The following is an 18,465-nucleotide window of genomic DNA, read 5'->3' as shown; positions in this document are numbered from 1 at the left end:
TAAAGGACGAAGGACTTTGCTAAACCATGAGTTAGGCTTTCCGATAAGGATTTGATCTGTTACCTTCCAATTTGCTTGGTAAAATTATATCCCAATGCCTGATGATTACAAGCCTGAGGATGAACAAAGAGGGCTCTATGACCCCTCACCCTAAAACACAACAGAAATCTTTGTGCTTCAATACGGATTAATTAGATTTTAAGTGGTGATAAAAAGTCAGCTCTGTGTGCAACAGGACTTCATTGTAATACCTAAATTTGAGATTTCAGGGATGTAAATCAAGGCCTTGTAAAGAAAGGTAGACTGTTTGCCTATAATCTTTATTCTTAGACTTCCTCAACATACATAATGGCTTATCTTCCACTGCCCTGTTTTATGTCCCCAGCGCTGTAAAAGACGCTTTGTAAAAGATCCTTACGTTTCACATTTTCTACATTCATTTCCTTTAAAATGGGCTTTGTTTTGACCGACTCTTAAGGGGAAAAGGAGACGGGTATGGTGCAAGTACCGTAGAAAACGAAATCCTAGACATCCCTCCACCATAATGAACCCGGGCAGACCATCAGCCGCCGTAAACTTTACCTGCCCCAGACCTTCAGCAACGCGGTGGTAGCAGCTTACACCAGCTCAGAGTGTCCCCTTTCCCAGAGCCCACCTCCCAGATGGCACAGGGCGCATACGCTTCGTGTACAACATCCGACATTTGGCACTCAGTGCTCCCAGGAATGCCTGCTGCCTTGCTGATCAAAGGAAGGGGCCATTATGCCATTATCCCATGAGGAAACCCAGCTTTTTTTCCTGCTCTCATGTCACCGACACTCGTGCTCGGGGAAGGCTTGTCTGGTGCCCCCCCTCTATAGATGGTGCAGCACGGAGCTGAACATCCGTGCCACCCAGAGATGCTTTCCAGTCTGTCCCAACTTCATTTCCTAGCTGTGATAATGTACTCATCTGCATATTTTAATTCTCCATTGCTCAAAATGGGTTATTAACAGAAAACCGTAACACTGCTTTTGAAGGTTTCCAAAGTCCATTAAGAAATTTCACTGTGAGAAGATCTCTTCCTCCTCATTTCCATGTTGAATCATAATTTCGAACCTCTGTGTTTTTCCTGTCACAATACAAGGAAAGGTGATCCATTTCCCTTTCTCTTGTGCACCAAACCCAGCCCAACGGCTCATACCTGGTCAAGAAATGACAATGAAGGAGAGCAGGAATCACCAAGGCCATTACTGACAATACGGGGAACAAACTGATGCAAGAAAAGCTCTAACTTTGGCCATCCACTGGGCAAAAGAACTAAGAAAACCCCAACCCTGTATTCATTCAAACTCCAAACTGTAACTTCAGATTTGCCAGCATCGTTTCTCTCCCCTGTCTGTGTTCATAGCAAGAAAGCTAGTTCTGGAAACCATCACAACATCCAGTGAGACACCCCATAGTGTCATTTGAGACATTTTTTCAGATAAATAACTACACTTCTGGAGCATTTCTGCTCATTCAGGGGCTACACATGTACTTGATTTTTAAATCACGATTGGTACTGGAAGCCTGTTGGCCTTCTCCTGTCTGTGAACTCTTAATGTTCTCTGCCCTTTAACTCCAACAGTCAGTACAGTGTGAGTGCACAAGACCAGGCACGTGAAGTCCGTGCATGTTGCTCACGTTGACCACAGCTGGAGCAATACACCAGCCTTTAAATTTTAGCCACCAGAAGCATTCAGGCTGCTGCATCCGTCAGATCTGACAATTAAGTTCCACAACTTACTATTAACCATGCACAAACTTAGAGCGAGCAAAGCATCCTTATACCATCCTCTGCAAGATTATAAAAGAATCCTTGTTCTTCCAGTGGGGAAAAGAAATTATAAAGGTAGGGCTTGCCTTGCCACCTGAATAGTAACAAGGTCTGAAAAGCCTTTACTGGGAACTTACTGGTGTTATGAAAATCTCAGCAAGCCCACAAAGAAGAAGAGACCTTCTAGCTGAGATGGAGACATTAAGCTTCCATATCTCTTATTACAGACGGTGCCCATGAAGAATACAGCACAGATCTCAGGTTCCTACAGTTCCAGTAATACTGTTTAAAGCATGGGAGATCACACCATTCATTCAAACTGACCCCGAGCATCACTTTGCAAACCGATTTTGGACTAGACCGAAGCAGAAAGGGGATGGTCAGCACAGACAGCATTTTACACAGGCAAGCGCATTAAATTTTTACTCCCCATAAAACCAAAAAAGGTGCTGAATCTTATTGCAAGCAATACATATTTTCCTTAAAAGCTTTAGCACTACACTAACTCTTCTGGGAACCTCCGTGGCCAGAGATAGATACACTAATACTCTACCCCCTGCAAAGAATATTAGGGAACTGTTGTCTTTACACAGCTCTGCAGCCCACACAATTATCCAAATGTTTTATGTTCAGCAGAAGCGGAAAGAAATACCAGGTGCAGCACTTTGGGAGCTGATTAAAGGCAATTTAATCCCACAAAAGCAGCCAGTGTATTATAAGAGACTGACTCTTTCCTCTACTTTCAGTTCCTTCCCAAGGCATGAGCATGTTCATGTTGAGGGCTCGTTTATTCTCCTCCCGCTGTCCAAAAGTGTGCTCATCCGTGAAGTACAATCATCTCCAACAACATTCCTCAGACACTACCATAACTTTTTCCTAATCTGAAGATAGCCACAGAGTTCCCTAAATATTTTTCGTCGCTCATTTAAATATCCAGTATATTCATGAATCATTCGGAGCTCTCTCTTATCCTTAGATTCCTATCCTCTAGATACATATGCAAAAGAGAGAAAAATCTATACGCTGGCTCTTATTTCCATAACTGAATCTTAGCTATAGCCAGTAAGACATCCCTACTGACAGAAGTTGGCAAGGGAGTGTCTTCAGCATCTTACTACAAGTGAGTTAATTCATTCAGCTTGGCAGCCTCTTGCTTTCCACCTTATTGCCTGAACTGGAAGCTGTGGGAGTTAGTATTTTCTTACCCAGCTCAGAACCTATTTCTTTTTGGTTTTCCATATCCAATGTGCCCTTCAGCAAAACCAGCAGAAACACCACGCAAAGAACACAACCCATACTGCTATCCACATTGACTTACTCTAGTCCGCATTTAAATGAACTTTGATAAAATAATTATCTTTATTAGTAGATCCTAAAGTTTCAGAGTGCAGAGAGCATCACTGTAGAGACAGGCTGTCTTATACCTGAATAATTATCTGTGTCCCTCCAACCACTGAGAGTCATAAACTTTGCAACAGATTGATAGCAGGTATGTTCTGGCCTGCTAATGAGAAGGACTGATCTGAATTTTATTTATTACTAAGGTTATTATGGTTCTTCTGTTTTGTTTTCTCCTTGTTTCCTCCATTAAAATTACAGTACCAAGAGAGACACAGCCTCACACAGAGCTGGAAGGGCAGATGTAGGGCCCAGTGTGAGAAGTCCAGTGAATCAAACTGACACGACACCCACAAACACTCCAGTGCATGAGGGCACTGGTTGTTACAGACCTGCCTGAACCCTACTGTGATCCTCAGCAGCCACCCTTAATCATGCACACTTAGAGGTTGTCACGAAAGCAGGGAAAAGAGGCAATATGGAGAGGGGCATGCTGGTGAAGACGACAATTTCCATTTTGGAAGGGGAAAAGAGGGTAACTTCCAAACCCTCCCCCACACACAGAGTTAGCCCATGGTGTCATTACACTTTCATAAAACATCAGACTCGGTATTTAGAGGTGATGATTTATGAGACCACATTGTTTCTGTGTCACATCTGAAGACAGTGCCCCTCAGTGAGTGCTAGGGCGCTGCTAACAGCAAAGTAGTCACAAAACCACCAACTGACTATTTTGTGGAGAAGCTACAGCAGAAGGGGACAGTCACAGAATGACAGAATGGTTTGGATTGAAAGGGACCTTAAAGATCAAACCCCCTGCCATGGGCAGGGACACCTCCCACAAGACCAGGTCGCTCAAAGCCCCATCCAGCAGAGACAAAACATCACAAAGGCCACATCACCTCTTCTGATTCATCCTCCCCGATGCAAGCAGAGCACAAAACCAGGAGGGGAGCTAGTGCTGATGGTTTTGTACCACTAGTGCACCAGAGCCAGCACACAGAGGGCAAGGCAAAGCTGGGCTGAGGGCAGCTGTGGAAGGTGAGGACTCAGCAAGACCTTACCATCTCAGCACCTTCAGAAGAGCCAGGCAGGGGCTGCAGAACCTTCTCACATGGGAAAAAAAGACACAGCTGTTGCTGGCCCGCTGAACAGGACCTCCCTCCTCAAGCAGGACTATGGCCAGCTTTTCAGTATTGCAAGGACTGCCCAACCCTGCATGTCTTCCCCCTTCAAACACTGGGTGTAATTCATTAAGTAACAAGAACCTACTATGTACACAAAAGAAATGCACTTCTGGGAGTGAAAGACCTCGCTAACGGTTCTACTTCTGTAAGATTAATCAAAATCTTGAAATAAGATGTCATTAATGGCAGTTGGACAAGACCTAGGAGGGGAAAGGCACTGAAAGAGTTAAGCACAGGAAGGTGAAACTGCCTATTTCTGCTTTAGGGACTTATTCAAGAGATTGAAATGAGAGAGGGTAGATTTGCCATCATTATACTGGAAGAATAAAGAATGCTTTAAGGCTCAGTACTTCAACCTTTGCAGAAACTTTTCCATCACCATCCCAATCCAGACTTCAAAGCGGGGGTTGACTGGGTTAGAAAATTAGCCTTATTCTTCAGGGAACTATTTTTGATGTACTGTCAATACTGGAGATTACTGTAAGTATGAAAACTCACGTCACTTGAACAGTGATTGGAATGTGATTTCCTTGAATGATGGAAGTCTAAGAAATTCATTTCTGAGCTGTGAAAGGCGTAGGTTTCTTTATCATTACCCATCCCTTAGTATGAGATTTGGGTTTAATAGTGTTACACATATGTGTTTCTATAGTGCTCTTCATTTAACACCTGCAAACAATTACTATAATAAACTTTCTCTCGTTTCTTAAGATGTGCTTCTTATTATCAGTAAACTTATGAGAAATTATTTGTAGTACCCAGCTGAACCTGGGGAATTGTAATTGCACGACAACAGGGATTACAGAGATAATATGAACTTGTTAACCATAAATTAGAAGACGGCACATACCTTTTACCATCAAGCTAGCCAGGGTGTGAAATGAGTCATGAGAATTCCTGACAAGTGAAGGAAACGAGAGGCACCTGTGGTGTTTTGCTCATCTGCCATAATTGAGATTTGGGGGGGTGGGTGAGGGAGAAAAGCAGCTGAACAAATTCACAGTAACTATTTGAAATATGATTGTTTGCAGTTACTAGTGGGTTAAACTGTTCTAGTGTTTTACCTTTTAAGGAGCAGGGAGCTGGGAGATGCAGAAAGGGAAAGTTTTTCCTAGCAAACAACTGTTCTCTCTAATGTTGCAGAACTTTTTGGCTACCAAAAAAAAAAAACCAAAACAAAACAAAAAGTGCTTTTCTTCCCTCCCAGGATTTAAATATCCCACCCCACAACTGAAATCTAAGAATCTAAGCAAGCTTATTATTTAAAGAGTTTGTGACATCCTGTCATCAACAAATTAAACCATTAATATTTGTCAATATTAGTTAAAACTTAAATATACACCGTGCTGCTGTCTTCTGTCATATTCATCCCCACCCCTTCTCTCTACTCCCTCTCGCCTTCCCTCCTTGACATCAAAACAAAAGTTGAAAGGCCTCTGTCCACCCAGGTTCCTTCAGGGGCTGGGGAGTCAAGCAGAGATGCCCATGGCTACTCCTGAGGGAGGGATGGGCGCAGGAAGGGAAGGAGGAATGGCAGTTTCCTCCCTTTGCTCCCCCCTGGCCTTCCCACTGATCACAGCCACCAGCAGCATCCTCAATAGTGCCTGCAGAGGTGGGGAAGGTGGTGCACAGAATCCACCCACACATCGTGTTGCAAAATATGCCACAGCTGGGACAAGTGAGACTGCAGGAGTTCTGATTAATTCTGCATCAGTAGATTGAGATAATACCTGCCCATGTTCAGTATCAACCCAGAGAGAGAGAGAACTGCTGAAAACTTCTAATATCATGCCTCTGCAGTAGTTATTTCTGTGTAACTAATTAAGGATGACTGCATATTGGTAAGGTAGTGTCTTCTGCAAAGCATCACCCACTTTCTAACCACACTTGCACAGAGGTGAGGGCTACCTCCATACCACGGATTCAAACAGAGAATGCTTTATCCTGAATGATAGACAGTGAGAACTCTTAGATGCTGACTGCAGGAAAACAATTATGAAGATGATGACAACTGGTATTGCCCAATATAAAGATAGCCTGTGTTCATTTGAGCACACATCTGCTTTGAGTTCTTAGGTCAGTCACAGGAGTCTAATTTTTATTTTACATAGAACCCAGCAAAAAATTCTGGGAGAGTGGTTATTCTGCAATATACTCATGTCTTTGTATTATTTTGTATAAAATCCCATGTAGACAAAAGGTAGCAATTTCATGAGTTAAAGGAATGTATAAAGACATACAGACATACACATTATTGAGCTTGGTATTTCATGAGTTAAAGGAATGTATAAAGACAACACAGACATACACGTTATTGAGCTTGGCATATACATTTGCAAAGCTACACTCGCTAATACAAGAATGGCAGCCAAGCCAGAAGTTTATCCAGCCCAGCAGGAAAAGATCATAACACCACGATCAGGATAGACTGATATTGTCTCCATCCCACAGTGTAAAGATCCCTGAGCCTGGACTTCAACTCTACATCATCACGTTTAGTAGCCTTTGATGGATTTGCCCCTAAGGCACACACTTGCTGCATCCAAAGCACTTTACAACAATAACTTGCACAGTTTAATTTTGCCTTGCATCATTTTATCCCCTGGAATTATAAACTCACTGCTAGATCATTTTATCTACTCATCCCTATCTCAAAACTATTCTTTCTGGTGTATACCTCTTTAATATCTTTATGCAGAGGTCTTGTTTATTATATATACAATTATATCTAAAAAGATGAAAGAGTAGTGATCCTACACACACACACAGCCCCCACCCCGTCAGGGTTCAATCCAGTGTGCACGCTACCCTTCCATAAGAGAATTAATTTGGGAAAAGAAGCCTCTCATCTTTCACACCACTGCCATCATGACTGCCATACAACATACAGTTTAGAAAAAAAAAATAAAATATTTCATTTAAAATCTTTCCTGAAGTTGGAAATATTGTGAACAGCACCTTCTTGGTGGTATATTGGTATCTGCATTTTGCCATTTTGGAAAAATAAGAACTCTAGCTCAAGAAATAAAATAGAAAAAAAATTATTTCTCTCACCAGTAGTCTACTTGAAATCAAGTACCTTCCACTGTAAGATATGATCTAAAAGTGGGTTGTTGGTTTTTTTTTTTAATAGGAAGGATCCACTCCCAAGTGGATGTACAAATGAGTTTCCTGTGATACTCTGCCAGATGCACAGATGGCATGAGATTAGGAAAGTGCTCCTTGGCACCAAGTGCATGATGATTTTCATAAAGTATAGGTTCAGTGGCTGGGAGTAATGCATCTGTATTCATGTGAAAACCCTTTACACTACATCATATTATCATGCTTTCTCTTTACCCAATTACCACTTCTCTGCAGGACAACAATCACAGAATTTGCTGCTACTGTGGTAGAGGGAAAAATGGGGCATTATATCCCTCAAGGAGTGCAAGTGAACTCCTCTGTCTGACCAGTGCGTCCAGTTACACGAACCACAACCCACAGGAACAGCAGTGACAGTAGGGTGCAGAAATATTTTTAACCTGGGGAGTTTCCACACAAAGATGAAATAAACCCACATCTAGTTCCCATAGAAATTGAAAGATGCATTAAAAGTAGTTTTTGTCCATCTTTTTCCCTACAAGACAAAATAATGCAATCCTAGTCTAACAGGCAGTTACTTAGTTTTTCTTTAAAAATCTTTGCTAACAGGAAAAACACATTATTCCTAAGCAACCTGTTCTAACGAAGCACAGGAATGTGGACTGTATTTCCTAAGGCCATGTTCTTGTTCTCCCCTTTTGTCCTCCTCTCTTAAGCAATAGCACCTGGTGGTTGATGTCACAGAGCTGGGCATTGTCTGCTCTCTTGGTGCAATCCCTAAAAGGAAGTAGGTTTTTTTGTTGACGCCATCACTAAATCACATTTGGTTTAGGATTTGCTATAATTTTGAATTCTGGGAAGTGTTCTCCTTCGTCTACTCCCTGGTAGATGTGATGGAGAACTTGCAGGTGTCCCATGAAGCCCTGACAGAAAAGCCTCTGTCTCTCACCTTTGCAAGTGGTTTGCTTTCAAAAATGTTTGATCACTGAGCTCTTCTTATATCTTCACAAATGCAAGAAAGAGGCAGCTTTTTTCATATTTCTGAATCAGAAATAAACTACATCCAAATTGTAAAAGGCTGGAAGTGGGGTGGCTTGAGGAAAGGGAGGGGAAAAGGTATATCTTGGGAACATCTTGATAAAGGTCTGGAGCTCAGTTCCTAAATTCCGTGCCCACATAAGGCATAATGTGTATCAGAGAAAAAAAAGTGAGTCAGTATGTAGCTTTGGCACTTTCTCCCTCTTAATTACAGAACAGTCACGTCTCTTGGATTATTTTCTAGGGCACAGAAAACATTAGTGTGCTCAAATCATCTCACAGCTTCCACAGAGAACATTTACCTTTCTTGTCATCAGACTGTGTTTCACAAAACACAGCAAATAAACTGGATTCTCACACTTATACAGGAAAACACGGTTCTATCTCCAGTTAATGTGGGGTAGCCCAAGCCACAAAGCCAGGATTCCTTGTGGGACTAATAGCTAATATTTCTAGTATCTCAGATTCCTAATATCTAATCTAAATCTTCCCTCTTTCAGTTTAAAACCATTCCCTCTCATCCTATGGCTCCCCTCCCTGATGAAGAGTCCCTCCCCATCTCTCCTGGAGCCCCTTTAGGGAGTGGAAGGGGCTCTAAGGTCTCCCCGGAGCCTTCTCTTCTCCAGGCTGAACAACCCCAAGAAGTGGGCCAGAGAAAAGTTTGGGAGCTCTCCTGGCGAAGTGATAATAAAAATCCTGGCTCCTTTGTCTTATATGTGATTTAGCTTTCTGTCTCAGAGAACAGCAGGAGTGAAAATACACTGCTGGAGCCTCATAAGTGACCTAAACCAACTAAGAACAGATAAAAAGACCTTGGAGTGTGATGGAAGGAAGATACTCAAGTTTCAGCAGAAGGATCTATGGTGTCAAATACTGCAGCACAGCCTGGGACCGCCACAAAGCCCAACGCCAGCTGGAATAGCAATGAAGGGCAAAAATGGATGACTCTTGCAAATGAATCAGGAGCTACAGATGCATAATTTGGGAGCTTCCCACAGCTCAGGGAAGAAGCAGTAGCAGATAGAAAGCCGGGAGCTGCCTACTGACTTTTCAGCAGTAAAGGCAAGAAAGATTTACAGTCAGCTGGGCAAACCAGGACCAGAAGCTTTCTTTGAGAGTGTGCCTCACAGAAATGATGCAAACTAAAGCATTAAAAGATCTTCAATATGCTATGCATATTAAGTATATAATTTATATATAATTAATATAGAAAATTTAAGACTCTCAGGTCAGGGGCTTTCTAAGTCTAGCGGTGTCTTTGCGTTCCCCAGACCCACACTGTTCTTTGATCCTTTTGTCCAAGAACTTACTGAAAACAGCTACAAAAACCCCTTCTCATCTCAGGCCAAGCCTAAAGAAAACTCTTGCCAGTGAAATAGTGTTAGCTCACGGAGGAAATCGGTCCCTTTTCCCTTCAGCACCCAAGTTTTTCTGCTCACACAGCTTATTCCCTTTCGAGGGAGTAAAATACATTAGACAACAGAAGGGGTTCCTAGTTCAGATATCCTAGCCCTGTTCTAGTCTTTAGAAAAATAGCCAGATGACAGAAATATATATTTAATAGTGCCCACAGATATTAAACATTTAAATATAAATATGAGTACTCCTTTTGGTATTCCATTTATATTTTTTTTAAAAGACAAAGAAAGAAAAGGATGCCAAACTGCTCCAAATTTCATTCTCTGTGAATCAAAGCTTGTGATTTACTTCCAGAAATTGAATGCTGTTCCCAGTAGCCTCATCTCATCTATCCTTAAAGCATAATACTTACACTACAAACTATTTCTTGGGGCTCTGGAATAACAAAACAAAGAGAAGGCATAAAGCACTGTTCAGTTATGTGCAAAGTAAACATTAATCCCCTCCAGGCAAAAAACAGACTTACTGGTTCTATGGAAGTGACAAGAACCTCAACAGTAGTATAAAGTTATTGTACGAGAGTAGTCAGAACCATAAAGTCAGTTTTAATACATTGAAAAAAGCAGCCAAATCCCAAAAGTGCATTAACAAGTAGAGCTTACATGAGTGGCCGTGAGAAGACCTGAGCCCAAGTTTTCATCTCCACAAACACTGGATGGCTGACAAATAATCACAACTCACAGTTTCATAACACAGTCTGCATTCAGTGGCTCCTTATCCCAAGCAAAGCAGCATATAACATGCATCAAGGAAGATGGAAGTCAAGCTCAGTCTTTTTCTCAACTCTGATAATGGACTTACTTTTAAGAATGAATTTAATTATATTTTCTGTAAGTACTTTGTTTAATTTCACCTATAAAATAGGATTCAGAGCAGGAAAAAAAACCCACCCAACCCTACTGCATACCTATGGTGGCCAGAAAGAACAGAACAGATACTGTGCAAGATATTTGTAAAGCAGCAATGTAATTTTGCACATTTATAAGGCAAATCATTTCACTTTCATAAGAAGAAAAGGCTATATTGGATCAACATTTTGGTGCACAGCACATTTAGGAATAAGTCCAGCAGTGTCAGTATTCTGATGAGGAAAGTGGTCCTAAGGGTTGATACATCTTACGACTATAGGAGAATTGATAGTAGAAGAGAGTTCTTTGATGTTTTATTTAAAAGTTTTGCTCAATAATTCAATAAAGAGATCCATTATAAATCAGGAAAGAGTAAGAACGTGCCACGAGTACAGTCCAGTAATGAATAAAAAACAAACCAACAGAAAGATAGCAAGTTTCCGTAACTTAGGAAGCACATAATCCACTATTTAACCCTACCAAATTAAGTTACCTGGCGTATAAACCAGCACGGAGTCCTGGACCACCCTACTGTAACTCCCTCATCCTGCCAGAGTGAATAGATGAAAATTAGACAACAGCTCCAATGTTTTTATTAACAGACATGCAGTGGTCTAGCTTTTTGATCACCTCTTGACGCCAGATTTTTTTTCAGAATTCCAGGTGAGGCAAACATTAAAAGGAAAAGTAAGATGTATGTGTTTTGTTCCTTATATCTTTCCCTCCCATCCCCGAACAAGTACTGTCAGGTCAGTTAGATACTCCAAGTCCTGTTAATTAATCAAAACTCTGCTGTGCACAGATCTCAAGAACAGGATTCATCCCAAAATGAGGATTTGCCTTTACTTCATAGAAAGATACTTTGCCTTAGTTCTCTCAAGTGTCAAAAAGAACATGTGGCAAAACAGGATGGGATTTCTAGAATTTCTGGTGTATACACCCTCATGGATACCTCACTTCCCCTTCAAGCTGCCTATATTTAATCTCACATAAAGAAGATTAAAAATACTAATTTCTCACATCCCCATAGATCTCCATTCTACATTTTCTAGTAGAAACTACAAAATTATTTTACATAAACCTCTCAAGGAATCTGCTAGCAGCAAGGAAGCCAAACCAAATTAGGAAATGCATTTCCACAAAGAATCTTCCATCAAAACACAGCAAATATGGAAATTTCCAACAACTCAGCATGTTGCTACACTGCCATTTGCCCATAAATTCCAATAATACATAGCTCTGGGATTCTATTAGCATCCTAGAGAGTGAATAACAAGTGAGCTATAAATCTCAAGCCCTATAATCACAGTCAGGGCTACCTATCCCCAATCTTGGAATCCAAAAATATTTCTTTAAAACTGCATTAGCGATTTTTATCTTATTTTGTGCCAAAATAAGCAATTCTGAACTGAGTGACACCTTTCATCAACTTCAGCTGTAAACCTGTCATCTTTCACCGTTCTCTCTAAACAAAGCATCCAGGTAGAGAAGAAAAAAAAAAAAAAAAAAAAAAAAAAAAAGAAATCTCAATTTCAGGATCTGTTTTTACAGCAGCAACATCACAACTAGATGTAGAAGGCTAAGAACTTTGTGCTTTCTTCCTTCCCAGGAACTAATATTTCTACCTCTTGCTATTCTTGTATCTCCCCTTATCCCCCCAATATCTATTCTATTCCAGATAGTCCTGATTGTCCCTTCAGAATACATCATAAATTCTCCCTGATGCTCCTCTGTAGGTATTGATTAAAATAATAATAATAATAATGATAACAGCCAACTTTCTTCCTGACCCAGGTACCACTGAGGCACCCAAGGACACTGTCACCACAAGCCAGAATTTAGCAGGATGTGACAGTGGTAACATTCACAAGGAAACGAGATCTTGTATTAATCAATCTCCTGCTGATTTATATTCCTAATCTGAAGGCAAATGCCACTAGGTTGATATGTCTTCAGCTGCCTTAATTTTATTACCCTAACAGGATTGTGGGAAAAAAAAAATCAATTAAAACAAAATCCATGTCTCTAAAGATTACTTAGGAACAAGCTCTGGGAATGATATGAACCTTCCTTACGCTATGATGCCAGACGTAACTGGAAAGCCAGAAGAAATGGGAAACATAAGCCTAAGAAGAACTAAATGCAAGTGAAGCAGAACTAAACCATCTCCCCTTAAGCCTCTATTCTATTTCTCTCTCTCAGTTTTGGAAAGCTGTAGTAGAACCCTGTTCCCTCACAGACATCCCGTAAGCACTCAAATGTAAAACTTCTCAGGCTGTGTAACAAGTCTTCAGCCTGAGGCACGGGCTTACATATAAGGCAATGGAAATTAGAATTTGCTGTGCTTGCCATCATTTAAATCCTTGAAAGTCAGATGTGGTAGTCATCAATATTATGTTGGAAGCTCAAAACCCCTATTCCACAGATTTAAAAAAAAAAAAAAAAAACAAGCCAACAACAAAACCTTGTGTTTTAAAGGGTTGTGGTAGCAACTTTAAGCTTATTTTACCTGTAGAATAGGGGTTTTATGCTTATGCTCCTATGGTCTCTAGGTATTCACTTTCAAGAAGGCTAGAATCACTTACTGTACCATAAATGAGCCCTGACTTGCCACATTTACCTCTTTTGAAGTGAGGCTTGTTATTTTAAGCAAATTGCATAAAAAGACATTCACATACACAATGTCTTCTGTTGCTATGTATACTAATATCCTTTAACAAGAGCACAATTTTTAAACAAGCAAAACATAACTGTATTTCTGCAAAATCAATGTCAAATGTTAGTAAAGTGATCAACAACCGTTCTGGACAGTTTCTGCATGAAGAAGTTTCCTCTCCACTTAAATGAGAGACATTTAGGGGGTTATTTCCAGACACAGTTAATGTGTATTTATAACCCAAACCAATCGGTTACATACCTTAGAGAGCGTTACAACAGACTATTGATTACCATAATACTTACCTCTCCCTCCCATACAACCTCTCTTCTCTAACAACCTGAGCTAACAGTGTTTTCAAAGATTAAGTTTTCAATTAAATGCAGCTTGAGTTCTCCATCCTCTGAGAGACGAACTGCTAAACATCCTTATTACCCAGCTTACAAACATTCTAACACTAGTGCAATAATGTACCACGAGTTGATTGTTATTGCTGCAACATAAGAAAGGGCATATGGTTCCTGTCAGATTATTCTGTTTGTTTCGTTCTTACAGCTGTTGTGGAAGCAAATAGAAATTTTAGGTAGACCTCTCGAAACTTTAATTGCTTTCTGTATGCATAGCTATTTATGCTAAAAGCTTTCATTTAAACAAATACTTTAGTGCAGTCAGCACAAGGCAAAAGCAATTGCGAGTCATTCACCATTTATTTTTCTTTTCATTATGCGACTGCTCCGTGATCCCGGGCACAAATGGCGCAGTGCTGCGAGACGCACAGTGACAAAATGTTAGTGCCTGGTCCTGGAGGACTCGCAGTCAAAAAAAAAAAAAAAAAAAAAAAAAAGAAAAGAAAAGATTAAAACCTTCTGTAAAAGTTTCCCTGCAGGCCTGATGAAAAAGCCACATTTAATATCATTGCAAAAGTTCGCTCAGGCTCCAACCAGCGCATAATAAAACTAGACTTTGTGCTAAGTAACGACACTCGCCTCAACTTTCTTTCTCTGCTCTAAAGTGGGGTCCCCGTCCTTACCCAGGAGCAGAGCCCATCATCAGATGGGCAGCCTGGGGCTAGTTAAAGGAAACATTCATTCCCCTCAGCTCTATGACAGCTTTTAAACAAACAGTTGTTTAAAACCGTTTCCAGTTTTGAAACCTTAGAAATGGCCTCAGTAAAAACAGATCTGTAAGGCACAGAAGGCTGCTGGCAGCAAGGAACAAGTCCAATCAATAAAATTTACTACCTCTCCATCTGATGGAAGCTAACACATCTCTTCAGACTGTAGCAAATACATGCAAGTATGTTCTATTCCAACACAATATTTATTTCATCACATCTGGAAAGAATATAGGACTGACCCTTTCCCTCCCAGCAAACACAAGCAGCAAACTGGTAGTGTAGTGAGGGGTCTGGAGCACAAGTCTTGTGAGGAGCAGCTGAAGGAGCTGGGGTGTTTGGCCTGGAGAAAAGGAGGCTGAGGGGAGACCTTCTCGCTCTCTCCAACTCCCTGAAAGAAGGGGGTAGTAAGAGGGAGGTCGGTCTCTTCTCCCAAGTCACAGGTGATAGGACAAGAAGAAATGGCTTCAAGTTGGGCCAGGGGAGGTTCAGATTGGATATGAGGAAAAATTTCTTCACAGAAAGGGCTGTCAAGCCTTGGAACAGGCTGCCCAGGGAAGTGGTGGAGTCACTGCGCCTGGAGATATTTAAAAGACGGGTAGACGTGGTGCTGAGGGACATGGTTTAGTGGTCACTTGGCAGTGTGAGGTTAAAGGTTGGACTTGATCTTAAAGGTCTCTTGCAACCATAATGATTCTATGACAGTCAGAGTAGATTCATGGCTGGAGTACCAGCTTCTGGAGTCCCGCAGTTATACCCAAAACTATGCTTCCAGTTTTCAAGCATCAAATACAGCAACGCATGCCTGAATTTGCAGAAAGCCTAATTCAATTGCTCTGGCAAACACAAATCACTTTTTGACCGACCGCGCCTGGGTTATAACCTCACGACCCACTGCCAAACTCATGCCTCCCAAAAAACCCAGCTGTACATATGCAATGGGCTCAGCCAAAATCACTGCTCTACAGTCCATATATTATGTTCATCTGGAGTAAAACCTGCTTGCTATTGCTCCCAGCACCACTCTACGCAGATGTTTGGAAACCCAGAGAGTTCGAGCACGTCCAGCAAGACTCTGGGTGCACGTGTCATTAGCACATATCTAACAAGCAAATAAATCCTATGAAAACATGCCTGTGCCCAGACAGCAGTATTAATAACCAAGAGGAACAAGTGTGCTTCACATTTCTATTAGTAATGTATTTTCTTGCTGTAAATATTAACTTTGCTATAGTTTAGACCACTAAATGCAAATGAATGGAAAGCTTATGGGAACATAAAGAGACTATGCTCTTAATGATCTTCTTAATACTACCTTTCAGCATACCAGTGGGAATTGTGGAGAGACGCATTGTGAGATATTATTTCTAGTGCCATTAGAGCCTTAAGACACACAGATAAAATGTAAGATGACATAAGTATGCATAAGGAGGATTTTAGTGACTTTTTTTAATAACTTCTTAATCATAGAAGTGTTTCTAATGCAATTGTTTCCAGCATGTAATTTAAATTGAAAGTTAATGTTTAACAGGAATAGATGTAATGAACCAGTTTTAGTAGTATTTCTTATTAGAATACCTCAGTTTTGCCAATTAGCAGAACCTAAAATTATATTATACACTGCCATGGTAGAAGGCAAAAGCTTTGAATGGTTAGAAGATAAATAACACTGCTTCTTTATTCAGCCCTGTTTTGTGGTAGGAATCAAATACAGTTTCTAATACACACCACTTAAAAGTGTCGAGAGTGAAATCAAGACAGAAAAACTCCAATTTATAAGTTACTGGGGAAAAGCAGCTGAGAATCTTTATACAGGAAGACAAAATATGTATCATAGCTACAGGGAGACCATTTTGGTGTTGCAAGAGACAATTGCTCAGGATGAGATCGGGATAGGTCGTCTCTAAATCAATTAAATGCTTCTCCTTTAAGCAGAGTCACTTCTAAATAGAAACAGAACAATCTCGCAAAGCTCTGCTGGATAACATGCAAGTTCAAAACAGCAGCTCCCAACATTACCTAGGCAGATTTCTTGAGTTTAGATCTGTCCTGGACAAGAGTTTCGCAACAAGATTCAACTCTTACACCACACCAATATGATGTCAAACATGTTCTGTGTCACTAGCAGTAAACTCTACAGCTACAAAAAGGCCTCAGGTAACCTACAGGTTTCCTCTCAACACCATTATAGATACAACCAAATAGCTTAAGAGAGAAAATCTTGCATCATTTGTGTCCCTTCTTGGGGGTAGAAGCTAGCTGGAACTATGCAGGGGGTTAAAAAGGTTCCTTGCCCACACTGCACTTGGGGTATATACCACTAGCCCTTTTAAGTCACAAATTCCAGGTTCAGGTAGGCTTATGGGGCAACATAACATTCCAGACAAAACCTCCCAGAAGTGATGACCAGTCCATCAATAGATTGCATATACCCCTTCTGGAAAGCAAAGTTTCAAGCTTTGCCTATTTCAGCCATGAGGAAGGAATTCATAAGCACTCATTCAATACACCTGGGCATTGCCAGGTGCTCACATCAAGGGGACAGACAGGACATTACTCATGAACACCAGCAAACAACTGGAAAAAGCACCAAAACATGAATACCAAAGCGATCTAGCACCCACTGCCCTGCCACAGGCACGCTTGTCTTTCTTCAGGGAAGGAAAAGGTTAATATGTGTGCCAGCCTCTTTCCAAGGAAACACTCAACATTTCCTTTGGTACAATCTAATCTCCATCTGCAAACAGCAATTTTCCACAACAATCCTGCTGACCTGTTCAAACTGGAGCTCCAGTCAGGCTTTCAACAGGAGCCAGAGGCTGCTTAGCAAGGCCTTACTGAAGCATTTCTCCTCTCCAGGGAGCTCAGCCTTCTCAGCTTCTCCATCCCTCACTGCTCTCTGCAGAGCCACCATACCACCTCAGCACAAACCATAAACATAAGTTTCAGCTCCTACCTGGGTTCATCCAGCTCCTCTTTCAGTTCATGTGGATCTTGTGATTTTCTTGTAGTCAAGCACTGTCAACACAGCAAGTTTTTCTCCTCCAGTAGGTCTCTCCTGCCTACCTCCCCTCCTGCAGCCACAGGTTCTTCACACCCCTGGGCACAGCTGAGGGTAATTAGGTACTCAAGCTCCATTAGGCCTCCTTCCTGCTAATTCAGGGTTCTACCTCTGCACTGGGTCAGTGCCACAACAAATTCCAGTCTGTGTAATAACTTGGTAGTGTTAGGCTAACCATTGGACTTGATGATCTTAAAAGTCTTTTCCAACCAAAACAATTTTATGGTTCCCATCCCTACGGTGAAAAGAAGACAGGCTTCAACCCTTGTTGTACACAAAAGATATTTAGGAGCTTTTTGGGTTACTTTTTACTCAGAACAAGGCAGGTAACAGGCTGCTTTTCACCATGACAAAGAGTTGCAGCCGTTTCAGAAAAAAATATTTTGGTTTGCTTTGAGGTGGACCCATACGCTTCAAAAACCCACAGGAGTAAAATGAGATAGAGCTGCTCGTTCCAGAAAACAGTTTCAGTTGTTGCCCTGAGATCAAAGAGACTCCGTTCAAACTGATTTTGACCTCTGTCCCTCAGATTTCAAGTGAGTGTCCCGGTTGCTCAGGTACACTCGCACACGCATACCTGCTTTTGGAATGTCATTTATGCTGGAGAAGTTTTCAGTGAATGGGTATGTTCGTGGAAACTCTTACCAAGTTGGGTAACTTGGAGTTACCAAACAAGCACCTTCTACAAACAAACAAAACCACTTCCCTCCCCCAGGAAACATGGAGATTTTTGCCTTTAGTGCAGCAAAACTGCCCACAAAGTACTCTCACCACCACGCCTCAGCAGGTTCGGGAACAGCAGTGAGGAGCTGCTCCTTGACCCAGTGTGAGAGTACTCAATTGAACGGCCTGATTTTTAATTTTTGCATGTAAAGGGAGTAACCTCTGCAGCCTGGTGGTTAGATCTGCACACAGGGATTTC

The sequence above is a fragment of the Calidris pugnax genome, unplaced genomic scaffold, assembly GCF_001431845.1.
Source record: "Calidris pugnax isolate Ruff unplaced genomic scaffold, ASM143184v1 scaffold58, whole genome shotgun sequence".
Classification (NCBI taxonomy): Eukaryota; Metazoa; Chordata; class Aves; order Charadriiformes; family Scolopacidae; genus Calidris; species Calidris pugnax.
This window is presented reverse-complemented; position numbering follows the sequence as displayed.